General features: G+C 46.2%; 1 long non-coding RNA gene across 1 annotated transcript in view; it reads left to right on the forward strand.

Moving 5' to 3' along the window:
- Positions 1-12,436, forward strand: part of LOC134972046 (uncharacterized) — a 119,396-nt gene that overhangs the window by 21,898 nt on the left and 85,062 nt on the right. The window contains exon 2 of the long non-coding RNA XR_010190269.1: positions 6,712-6,825. This is a non-coding gene — a long non-coding RNA (uncharacterized LOC134972046). The remainder of the gene's footprint in view (positions 1-6,711; positions 6,826-12,436) is intronic.

The following is a 12,436-nucleotide window of genomic DNA, read 5'->3' on the forward strand; positions in this document are numbered from 1 at the left end:
CAGACTTGTGTCTGCCGGAAAGAGAGATCCAAGGTAGGCTTTAAATCTAGGATCGAGCACGGTGGCCAAAATGTAGTGCTCTGATTTCAACAGATTGACCACCCGTGAATCCTTGTTAAGCGAATTAAGGGCTCCATCCACAAGTCCCACATGCCTAGCGGAATCGCTCCGTGTTAGCTCCTCCTTCAATGTCTCCAGCTTCTTCTGCAAAAGCCTGATGAGGGGAATGACCTGACTCAGGCTGGCAGTGTCTGAACTGACTTCACGTGTGGCAAGTTCAAAGGGCATCAGAACCTTGCACAACGTTGAAATCATTCTCCACTGCGCTTGAGACAGGTGCATTCCACCTACTATATCGTGCTCAATTGTATAGGCTTGAATGGCCTTTTGCTGCTCCTCCAACCTCTGAAGCATATAGAGGGTTGAATTCCACCTCGTTACCACTTCTTGCTTCAGATGATGGCAGGGCAGGTTCAGTAGTTTTTGGTGGTGCTCCAGTCTTCTGTACGTGGTGCCTGTACGCCGAAAGTGTCCCGCAATTCTTCTGGCCACCGACAGCATCTCTTGCACGCCCCTGTCGTTTTTTAAAAAATTCTGCACCACCAAATTCAAGGTATGTGCAAAACATGGGACGTGCTGGAATTTGCCCATATTTAATGCACACACAATATTGCTGGCGTTGTCCGATGCCACAAATCCACAGGAGAGTCCAATTGGGGTAAGCCATTCCGCGATGATCTTCCTCAGTTGCCGTAAGAGGTTTTCAGCTGTGTGCGTATTCTGGAAAGCGGTGATACAAAGCGTAGCCTGCCTAGGAAAGAGTTGGCGTTTGCGAGATGCTGCTACTGGTGCCGCCGCTGCTGTTCTTGCGGCGGGAGTCCATACATCTACCCAGTGGGCTGTCACAGTCATATAGTCCTGACCCTGCCCTGCTCCACTTGTCCACATGTCCGTGGTTAAGTGGACATTGGGTACAACTGCATTTTTTAGGACACTGGTGAGTCTTTTTCTGACGTCCGTGTACATTCTCGGTATCGCCTGCCTAGAGAAGTGGAACCTAGATGGTATTTGGTAACGGGGGCACACTGCCTCAATAAATTGTCTAGTTCCCTGTGAACTAACGGCGGACACCGGACGCACGTCTAACACCAACATAGTTGTCAAGGCCTCAGTTATCCGCTTTGCAGCAGGATGACTGCTGTGATATTTCATCTTCCTTGCAAAGGACTGTTGAACAGTCAATTGCTTACTGGAAGTAGTACAAGTGGGCTTACGACTTCCCCTCTGGGATGACCATCGACTCCCAGCAGCAACAACAGCAGCGCCAGCAGCAGTAGGCGTTACACGCAAGGATGCATCGGAGGAATCCCAGGCAGGAGAGGACTCGTCAGAATTGCCAGTGACATGGCCTGCAGGACTATTGGCATTCCTGGGGAAGGAGGAAATTGACACTGAGGGAGTTGGTGGGGTGGTTTGCGTGAGCTTGGTTACAAGAGGAAGGGATTTACTGGTCAGTGGACTGCTTCCGCTGTCACCCAAAGTTTTTGAACTTGTCACTGACTTATTATGAATGCGCTGCAGGTGACGTATAAGGGAGGATGTTCCGAGGTGGTTAACGTCCTTACCCCTACTTATTACAGCTTGACAAAGGGAACACACGGCTTGACACCTGTTGTCCGCATTTCTGGTGAAATACCTCCACACCGAAGAGCTGATTTTTTTGGTATTTTCACCTGGCATGTCAACGGCCATATTCCTCCCACGGACAACAGGTAAACAATGGAGATGGATACTAGTATACAATTATGGACTGCCTGCCGAGTGCAGACACAGAGGTAGCCACAGCCGTGAACTACCGTACTGTACTGTGTCTGCTGCTAATATAGACTGGTTGATAAAGAGATGTCTATGTAACTATGAATGTATAAAGAAGAAAGAAAAAAAAACCACGGTTAGGTGGTATACAATTATGGACGGACTGCCTGCCGAGTGCAGACACAGAGGTAGCCACAGCCGTGAACTACCGTACTGTACTGTGTCTGCTGCTAATATAGACTGGTTGATAAAGAGATGTCTATGTAACTATGTATGTATAAAGAAGAAAGAAAAAAAAACCACGGTTAGGTGGTATACAATTATGGACGGACTGCCTGCCGAGTGCAGACACAGAGGTAGCCACAGCCGTGAACTACCGTACTGTACTGTGTCTGCTGCTAATAATATAGACTGGTTGATAAAGAGATGTCTATGTAACTATGTATGTATAAAGAAGAAAGAAAAAAAAACCACGGTTAGGTGGTATACAATTATGGACGGACTGCCTGCCGAGTGCAGACACAGAGGTAGCCACAGCCGTGAACTACCGTACTGTACTGTGTCTGCTGCTAATATAGACTGGTTGATAAAGAGATGTCGTAGTAGTATGTATGTATAAAGAAGAAAAAAAAACCACGGTTAGGTGGTATACAATTATGGACGGACTGCCTGCCGAGTGCAGACACAGAGGTAGCCACAGCCGTGAACTACCGTACTGTGTCTGCTGCGACTGGATGATAAATGATATAAAAAATATATATATATCACTACTGCAGCCGGACAGGTATATATTATATATTATATAATGACGGACCTGCTGGACACTGTCTGTCAGCAGAATGAGTTTTATTTTTATAGAATAAAAAAAAAAACAACACACAAGTGAAGTCACACGACGAGTGTTTAACTTTTTCAGGCAATCACAATATAAGTATACTACTAACTATACTGGTGGTCAGTGTGGTCAGGTCACTGGTCAGTCACACTGGCAGTGGCACCCCTGCAGCAAAAGTGTGCACTGTTTAATTTTAATATAATATTATGTACTCCTGGCTCCTGCTATAACCTATAACTGGCACTGCAGTGCTCCCCAGTCTCCCCCACAATTATAAGCTGTGTGAGCTGAGCAGTCAGACAGATATATAATATATATAGATGATGCAGCACACTGGGCTGAGCCTGAGCAGTGCACACAGATATGGTATGTGACTGAGTCACTGTGTGTATCGCTTTTTTCAGGCAGAGAACGGATATATTAAATAAACTGCACTGTCTGGTGGTCACTCACTATATAATATTATGTACTCCTGGCTCCTGCTATAACCTATACTGGCACTGCAGTGCTCCCCAGTCTCCCCCACAATTATAAGCTGTGTGAGCTGAGCAGTCAGACAGATATATAATATATATAGATGATGCAGCACACTGGGCTGAGCCTGAGCAGTGCACACAGATATGGTATGTGACTGAGTCACTGTGTGTATCGCTTTTTTCAGGCAGAGAACGGATATATTAAATAAACTGCACTGTCTGGTGGTCACTCACTATATAATATTATGTACTCCTGGCTCCTGCTATAACCTATACTGGCACTGCAGTGCTCCCCAGTCTCCCCCACAATTATAAGCTGTGTGAGCTGAGCAGTCAGACAGATATATAATATATATAGATGATGCAGCACACTGGGCTGAGCCTGAGCAGTGCACACAGATATGGTATGTGACTGAGTCACTGTGTGTATCGCTTTTTTCAGGCAGAGAACGGATATATTAAATAAACTGCACTGTCTGGTGGTCACTCACTAGTAAACTCTCTGCACTCTCTACACTTCTACAGTACTCCTCCTAGTCCTAAGCTCCAGTAAATCTCTCTCTCTTATAATCTAAATGGAGAGGACGCCAGCCACGTCCTCTCCCTATCAATCTCAATGCACGTGTGAAAATGGCGGCGACGCGCGGCTCCTTATATAGAATCCGAGTCTCGCGATAGAATCCGAGCCTCGCGAGAATCCGACAGCGTCATGATGACGTTCGGGCGCGCTCGGGTTAACCGAGCAAGGCGGGAAGATCCGAGTCGCTCGGATCCGTGTAAAAAAAGCTCGGGCGGGTTCGGATTCCGAGGAACCGAACCCGCTCATCTCTAATTTTGACTTGTTTTAATGACATTACATCAAAGTTGGATCAGCCTGTAGTGTGTTTTTCCACTTTAATATTAAGGGTGACTCCAAATCCAGACCTCCATGGGTTAATAAATTTGATTTCCATTGATAATTTTTGTGTGATTTTGTTGTCAGCACATTCAACTATGTAAAGAACAAAGTATTTAATAAGAATATTTCATTCATTCAGATCTAGGATGTGTTATTTTAGTGTTCCCTTTATTTTTTTGAGCAGTGTATATGCAAAACTTAAAAATGTATAAAATAAAAAGTAATTGACTACCTTGCTATCTGTCTTTTAATTATACTTACTTGCTGATGAAGAGTTGAAAGCAAGTTGGTATTGTGGATAGATCCTGTGATTTCTAGTACTGAGTATGCTCTGAAGCAGTGGCGTCATGAGGGGGGTGCGGGGGGTGCGGCCCGCACCCGGGTGTCACCCTTCCATGGGGTGACACCAAATAGAGCCGCACACTCAAACTTGCACCCCCTCCTCTGCGGCATCAAGCTCCCCTGCAATCACGCCTGCACCACCGCCGGCTCCATGAGCCAGCTACGCACCCGCCCGCGGCCGGGACTGACAGTCAGATAGGGACACAGCCAAGCGGCGTACACAGCGGCTCTTGCTTGTCCAGCGCTGCGTGCTAGGAGCGCAGCGTCGTAGCAGGAAGGAAGAGCCGCTGCTTCAGTACTTCCTCCTGCTACGTGAATGTTGTCCTGGAGTGCAAGGTGAGTTAGAGTGACAAGTTAAGGATGGGGGGATGCAGGCTGAGGGAGACAGAATGGGGGGGCGGGGGGGGAGAATGCAAGCTGAGAGATACAGAATGGTGGTGGAGGGGATGAATGCAGGCTGAGAGACACAGAATGAAGAGGGGGTACTGCGCAGGCTGAGAGACACAGAATGAAGAGGGGGTACTGCGCAGGCTGAGAGACACAGAATGAAGAGGGGGTACTGCGCAGGCTGAGAGACACAGAATGAAGGGGAGGTACTACGCACGCTGAGAGACAGAATGAAGAGGGGGTACTACGCACGCTGAGAGACACAGAATGAAGGGGGGGTACTACGCACGCTGAGAGACACAGAATGAAGAGGGGGTACTGCGCAAGCTGAGAGACACAGAATGAAGAGGGGGTACTATGCACGCTGAGAGACACAGAATGAAGAGGGGGTACTACGCAGGCTGAGAGACACAGAATGAAGAGGGGGTACTGCGCAGGCTGAGAGACACAGAATGAAGAGGGGGTACTACGCACGCTGAGAGACACCGAATGAAGGGGGGGACTACGCACGCTGAGAGACACAGAATGAAGAGGGGGACTACACAGGCTGAGAGACACAGAATGAAGGGGGGGTACTACGCACGCTGAGAGACACAGAATAAAGAGGGGGACTACACAGGCTGAGAGACACAGAATGAAGGGGGGGTACTACGCACGCTGAGAGACACAGAATGAAGAGGGGGACTACACAGGCTGAGAGACACAGAATGAAGAGGGGGTACTACGCACGCTGAGAGACACAGAATGAAGGGGGGGTACTACGCACGCTGAGAGACACAGAATGAAGAGGGGGTACTGCGCAGGCTGAGAGACACAGAATGAAGAGGGGGTACTATGCACGCTGAGAGACACAGAATGAAGAGGGGGTACTGCGCAGGCTGAGAGACACAGAATGAAGAGGGGGTACTGCGCAGGCTGAGAGACACAGAATGAAGAGGGGGTACTACGCACGCTGAGAGACACAGAATGAAGGGGGGGACTACGCACGCTGAGAGACACAGAATGAAGGGGGGGTACTACGCACGCTGAGAGACACAGAATGAAGAGGGGGTACTGCGCAGGCTGAGAGACACAGAATGAAGAGGGGGACTACACAGGCTGAGAGACACAAAATGAAGGGGGGGACTACACAGGCTGAGAGACACAGAATGAAGAGGGGGTACTACGCAGCTGAGAGACACAGAATGAAGAGGGGGACTACACAGGCTGAGAGACACAGAATGAAGGGGGGGTACTACGCACGCTGAGAGACACAGAATGAAGAGGGGGACTACACAGGCTGAGAGACACAGAATGAAGGTGGAGGATGCAGGCTGAAAGACACAGAATGAAGGGGTGACTACGCAGGATGAGAGACACAGAATGAAGGTGGGGGACGCAGGCTGAGAGACACAGAATGAAGGTGGAGGACGCAGGCTGAGAGACACAGAATGAAGGGGGGGACTACGCAGGCTGAGAGACACAGAATGAAGGTGGGGGACGCAGGCTGAGAGACACAGAATGAAGGTGGGGGACGCAGGCTTAGAGACACAGAATGAAGGTGGGGGACGCAGGCTTAGAGACACAGAATGAAGGTGGGGGACGCAGGCTTAGAGACATAGAATAAAGGGGGAGGACACAGGCTGAGAGATACAGAATGAAGGAGGGGGGAACGCAGGCTGAGAGACACAGAATAAAGGGGGGGACTACGCAGGCTCAGAGACACAGAATGAATGATTGGGGGAACGAAGGCTAAGAGACGCTAGGGGGAGATGACGGTGTGGCTGAGAGTATCAAAGGGGAGAAGACGGTGTGGCTGAGAGATGCAGGGTGGATATAATGGTGTGGCTAGGAGACGCAGGGGGGAAGATAATGGTGTAACTGAGAGACACAGGGGGTAGAAGGTGACACAGCTGGCATGAATCTGGTTGAACCTCTGTTGTGTGACGATGACATTGGTTATATTCCTCCACAAACAGGCATCTTCCAGACCATGTGATTTCCTACATGAAAAGTGAATACTGACTAAAGACTGACCAGGGAGGATACGTATCTTCAGAGGTTCCCCATTCCTCAGAGAAACCACCATAAAGGTAAGGTGCATATGGAATGTTAATTAATGTTCCCAGAGTGACGAGAAATGGGGGCGTAATTTTCACTGGCAATGCCCCTTTGTGGCACATGGCCACGCCCACGCCCATTTTTTCGATGCGCGCCTGTGGCGCGCATGCACAGCCCCACTAAGCCGTTTTTTCTACTTGTACTACTGGGGGGAAGCAATGCCCATGATACCTGTAGTTATTGCAGTAATGTTCAGGCCGCTAGTGGGTGCCTGTATATACACACACCTTTGACTATTAGCATTTCAATGGATTTTGGGCCTAATTCAGACCTGATCGCAAAAGGAAAATATGTCTCTGATGGGCAAAACCATGATGCACTGCAGGTGGGGTAGATATAACATGTGCAAAGAGAGTTAGATTTGGGTGGGTTATATTGTTTCTGTGCAGGGTAAACACTGGCTACTTTATTTTTACACTGCAGTTTAGATTTCAGTTTGAACACACCAAACCCAAATCTAACTCTCTCTGCACATGTTACCTCTGCACCACCTGCACTGCACATGGTTTTGCCCAGAAGAGTAAATATTTGCTGTTGCGATCAGGTTTGAATTAGGCCCTTTGTTATCTGTGGGAAGCTACAGCATGCTGCGATGTGGCAGCACCAGGATAATCTGTCTCCTGCAGCAAGCGTATAACAGGACACATCTGTAAGTGGGGACCTGCAAATACATATGCATACCTGAAGGTGGCCATACATCAGAAAGATGAATCGCATGTGATCATCGCATGCGATTTCCCTTGAACTCCCCAGAAGCTCCACGGCAGTCCTGGACTCACGATATCAAGTGCTCTAAAACTAGTACAAAAACATTACTAAGGGTTCCGCGTGGTGTGATACGGAAGGAGGTCCATGGGGGGTGACACCATGAGTTACCATACCGGGTGACACCAACCCTAGTGACGCCTCTGCTCTGAAGTTAAACATATGTATCTGTGGTGATTCAGAATCATGCCCATATCAGTCACAACTCCACATGCAGGTGATTTGGTGTAACTGGGCAGCAACTGGACATTTACATATAGGATAAGTATAGTGTGGATGTCACAAACCAGGGTCTTAGTCCATCTTTTCTGGTGGGGTCATTGCCATTATCAGGTGGACTGCGCTGCTCCTGGCCTGTTACAGTGTTCCTGATCACCTCTCCAAAGCTGCATGGTTGCAGCCATGTTTTTCCAAGTCAAGTGAACAGATTGTCCCACCAGATCCTGTTACTATGCTCACATAATTCCTGCCTCCAATAGCATCCAAGAGCATACTATTTATACCTGCAATTGTGGCTCAGCCATTGTCTGAACAACTCACTTCTTAAAAGTATGTGCTCTCCAACCACCAGTTACTCTATGTGGTTACCGGTACCAACTTCAGCCTGTGCCAATGCTCCTGTTGCCTGCCTAAGCCCAGTACCACTATCTCCTGTCTGCTGTCAGTGCTCATTTTGTCAGTCATTGCCAGCGCTCCGTCAGTCAGATAGGCGAGGAGGGAGGGATGGAAGGAGAAAGATAGGAAGGATTCATAACTTAATTTAATTTTTGATTCTGAAAATTTTAATCAATGGGGGCATATGCGATGATAGAGATCGAAAATTCTTCTCTCAGGATTATTTTAGAATTTGATGGCAGATAAGAACCACTTGACCCATCTAGTCTGCCGTAAACACATGTTAATCTTTTGTGTCAAGCAATTAACCTACCAGTACATTTTTGGATTATGGGATGAAACCAGAGCACCAAGGGGAAACCCATGCAAGCACAGGGAGAAAATATAAACTCTACACAGTTAGGGTCATGGTGAGAATTGAACCCATGATCTCAGAGCTGTGAGCCAGTAATGCTAACCATTACACCATCCATACTGCCTTAGTTACTGTAAAATAAAGATTTATTAGTTAATTTACTGGGATCAGTATGATTGGGTGATGGACGGGATGCCGGCAGTCAGTATACCGACAACGGCAACACGTCCATCAAAATCCTGACAGCCCACCAGGAAGCCCCCTAACACTCACCTTTTCCCTGCCCTAACCCTAACCCTCCCTTATGGGTGCCTAACCCTAACCCTTCCGGGTGGTGCCTAACCCCAACCCTCCCTGCTTGGTGCCTATCCCTAACCCTCCCTTCCCCACTGCCTAAACCTAACCCTCCCCACTTGGTGCCTAACCCTAACCTCCCCTTCTATGTGCCTAACCCTAACCCTCCCTCCCCAGTGCCTAACCCTAACCTTTCCGGCGCTGCACACCAACCGTAACCGCCCTACTGCAGCCTAAACCTAACCCCTAACCTCACCCCCCCCCCCCCCCCCCGCAGCAGGATGGCAGTGCGTCCCACTGTCGGGAAGGTAACTGCTTCCCAATTTTACTTTAATAGTTTGACTGGCTAAGAAAATTTATGAGGGAGTAGGACGGGAAGTATAGCTAGCTTGGTATCGGGATCCCAGCGCTTGGGATGCCAGCAGTAAGAATACCTTCAGCAGCATCCAGATGCCATGCCACAGTTCCATCTGCATGCCACCAACTGAAGCGAGAGTTAGTAATCAGGTGGAATCGCACCCTTTATATGCTTCAGCCAATGGAGGAACAGCAACAAGAAAACCTACACAAGAAGCTATAACATAGGGAAAGGAGGGGGAATGTACCTTACTCCAGCAAATTTGAGACTACTTTGTATTAGGCAAGCTACTGAAAAATCCATTTGAAGTAGCAATTCCTGAAGACTCATGTTCGTAAAAGTGAACTACAAATTCTTTGAGGAAGACCTTTGCCACCCAATGCAATAAAGTACATGGACTTCTGTACTGATGGATTCCAGTGTTGCCAATTTTATATTTTTCGGCAGTAAACTTTCCTTTTATTAGAAGTGAGGTTTGTGTATGCAAGATAGACCATCACTACTATTCTGTTTTACAGCTGCTCATGAGACAAAAGGCCATAAAAAATACAAGAAACATTGGGCCAAATTTAATAGAGTGAGAGTTTCGGAAAGTGAGAGATTTGGTAAGGTTTTTCAGTAGTTTTTTTTAAGTGGCAATCATTTACACTGCAAAACCAGGCTGATCTTTCTGTGTAAATGATTGGCACTTTAAAAAAAACTGCAAAACCTTACCAAATCTCTCACTTTTTGAAACTCTCAATCTATTACATTTGGCCCCTTGATAGATTGATTGATTGATTGATTGATTGATTAAATTCAACATGTGTGAGGCTGTTCTGCAGGGGAAAAAAGGCCTAAAATACAAGAATAATTAATTGATTGATTAATTAATTAAATTTGACTTGGAGAAATAACCAATAAAAATATCTATGCAAAAAAGACCACCTCCAATGCACCCCCAAAATACAGCCCATTATAAAAGAAAAATTGGTGCAAGATGGAATTGTCCTTGATCCCCCCCCCCCCACACACACACACACACACATTTATAAGGACATGCACCGTTTAACAAAATGAGCACTTCAGAGACTGACACTTTTGTAGTTAAAGTGCTTGTTTGCTTGGTGCCCCACAAACCAGTTTTTTGGAATAACTACCTATGATCACTAATGAGGAGGTTGATGATGAGTGTTAATTACATAATCATCTTGTAAAATACATTTCATGAACTCACCGCAAATGATGTAACATGGAGGAGGTGCCTAGATTGTTAATATCCATATCTGTGCAAACTTTGGCCTCACAGATGTTATTAGGATTTGGATAAATATAATTCCACATTCAAGAGGTGGCTTTTTTGGTCTTATGCCCAGGCCTCACAATCACGGACAAGAACTGCTGCCACTGGTGGCTGACTTACACAAACAACATCAGCAGCATCCTCATCCTCCTCAGTGTCAGATAGTAGTACAGAATTATTCCCCTCATTCTGTTCCACTTTCACACGTGCATCCTCAATTTCTATTATGTCCTCATCACCATCTTTACCTGTACTGCTCCCTACATGTGTAGATGGTACAGAAATGGTGGAAGGAGGTGAGAGAGGCTTCTCTATGATGACAGTGTGAAAAACATCAGAAACATACATAGCTAACATGGACACCCCTAGACTCTATAAGGCATTTGTGAACACACAGTTTGAGCCTTAATGTTCTTTTTTTGGGCACTGATTTGCCACTTTTTAAGATGACACCTCTAGCCATTTTTTGTAACATTGTGAAAGATTTCGATTTCAGGTGCCTTTTTCTAAACTTTCTGCCCCCTGGACCACCTTTAGTAGTGGTGTACTATCATGACTGGCAGCAGGTGCAGCGCTAGCATTTGGTTGTTGCTCCTGCTCTCGACTGATGGTTGAGTATAATAGTGTTATTTATTTTACTGAACCTTTTTTTTTCAATCACCATTCACTGCGGAGTCACAGTACTTATATGTTATGTGAATGCAGTGGGGTACGTCACCTATACCACACACCAGTTGTAAAAAAACAAAACAATTAAAGTGTTTAATTTCTTTATTGCAACTCACGCTGCAGACTGATAGTGCTTATGATATGTGAACACAGTGGGGTGTGGCCTGCAAAGTCACATTACTTATATGTTATATAAACGCAGTGGGGCACACCACACATCAGTTGTACAAAAAAAATAATTATAGTATATATTTAACTTTTTTTTGCAAATGACAACTCCCACTGTATACTGACTGTGCATCTATTTATATAAATTCAGTAGGGTACAGCACACACAAGTTGTACAAAAAAAAACATTTTTGTTTCCTTTTTACTATTTTTTTTATAGTTTTGAAATTTTTTTATAGGTTTGTAACTTTATTAAACTTTTTAACTTTTCAAACTTTTTTAACGTCTTTTCGCAAATGAAAACTCACACTGCAGAGTCACAGTGTGAACATAGTGAGGTACGGCCTGCAAAATTAGTTACAATGCTTATAGTTTTTTATGTGAACACAGTAGAGTTTGGCCTGCCAGTGCAGTACCAGTGTGATACACTTAGGCAATAGCTGTAACTAAGTTCATGCACTATAAAAAATAATAAACAATGACTTGCTAAATGCCTGTATTGTAATCTAGCTTGGCCAATATTAACAACATTAAGGATCCTGAGGGTAATGGAATAGACAGATATATCAGCTTCACTGGAGTTGATGGACACTGGACAGATACGTCAACAGCACTGGAGTGTATGGAAAAAACTGGGCAGATACATCAGCATCACTGGAGTGGATGGACACTGGACAGATACATCAGCAGTATTGGAGTGGATGGGCACTGGACAAATATGTCAGCAGCATTGGAGTGGATGTACACTGGACAGATAGGTCAGTTAAGTAGCACTGGTGTGGATGGACACTAGTAGATACTGTAGGTCACCTCAGCAGCACTGGAGTCAGCACAGACCAGAGGTCTTGTGTGAAATAATGCTCTCTGCCAATCACACTGTCTGCTAATCACAGCCCGGTTTGGAGGGAAACACCGCCGAATGGTACTGCTGGTATTGTCTGACTGACGGGTAGAACTTCCAATAGGAAGTCACTACCAGAGACAGTGAAGCCAGTGCAGTCACTGACTGCAGCTGGCTCACTGGGGGTGGTGGATTTTACTGGGGAAGCCACTGGTACTAACTTTAGGATTAAACTT

The sequence above is a fragment of the Pseudophryne corroboree genome, chromosome 1 (assembly GCF_028390025.1).
Source record: "Pseudophryne corroboree isolate aPseCor3 chromosome 1, aPseCor3.hap2, whole genome shotgun sequence".
In the NCBI taxonomy this organism is placed as follows: domain Eukaryota; kingdom Metazoa; phylum Chordata; class Amphibia; order Anura; family Myobatrachidae; genus Pseudophryne; species Pseudophryne corroboree.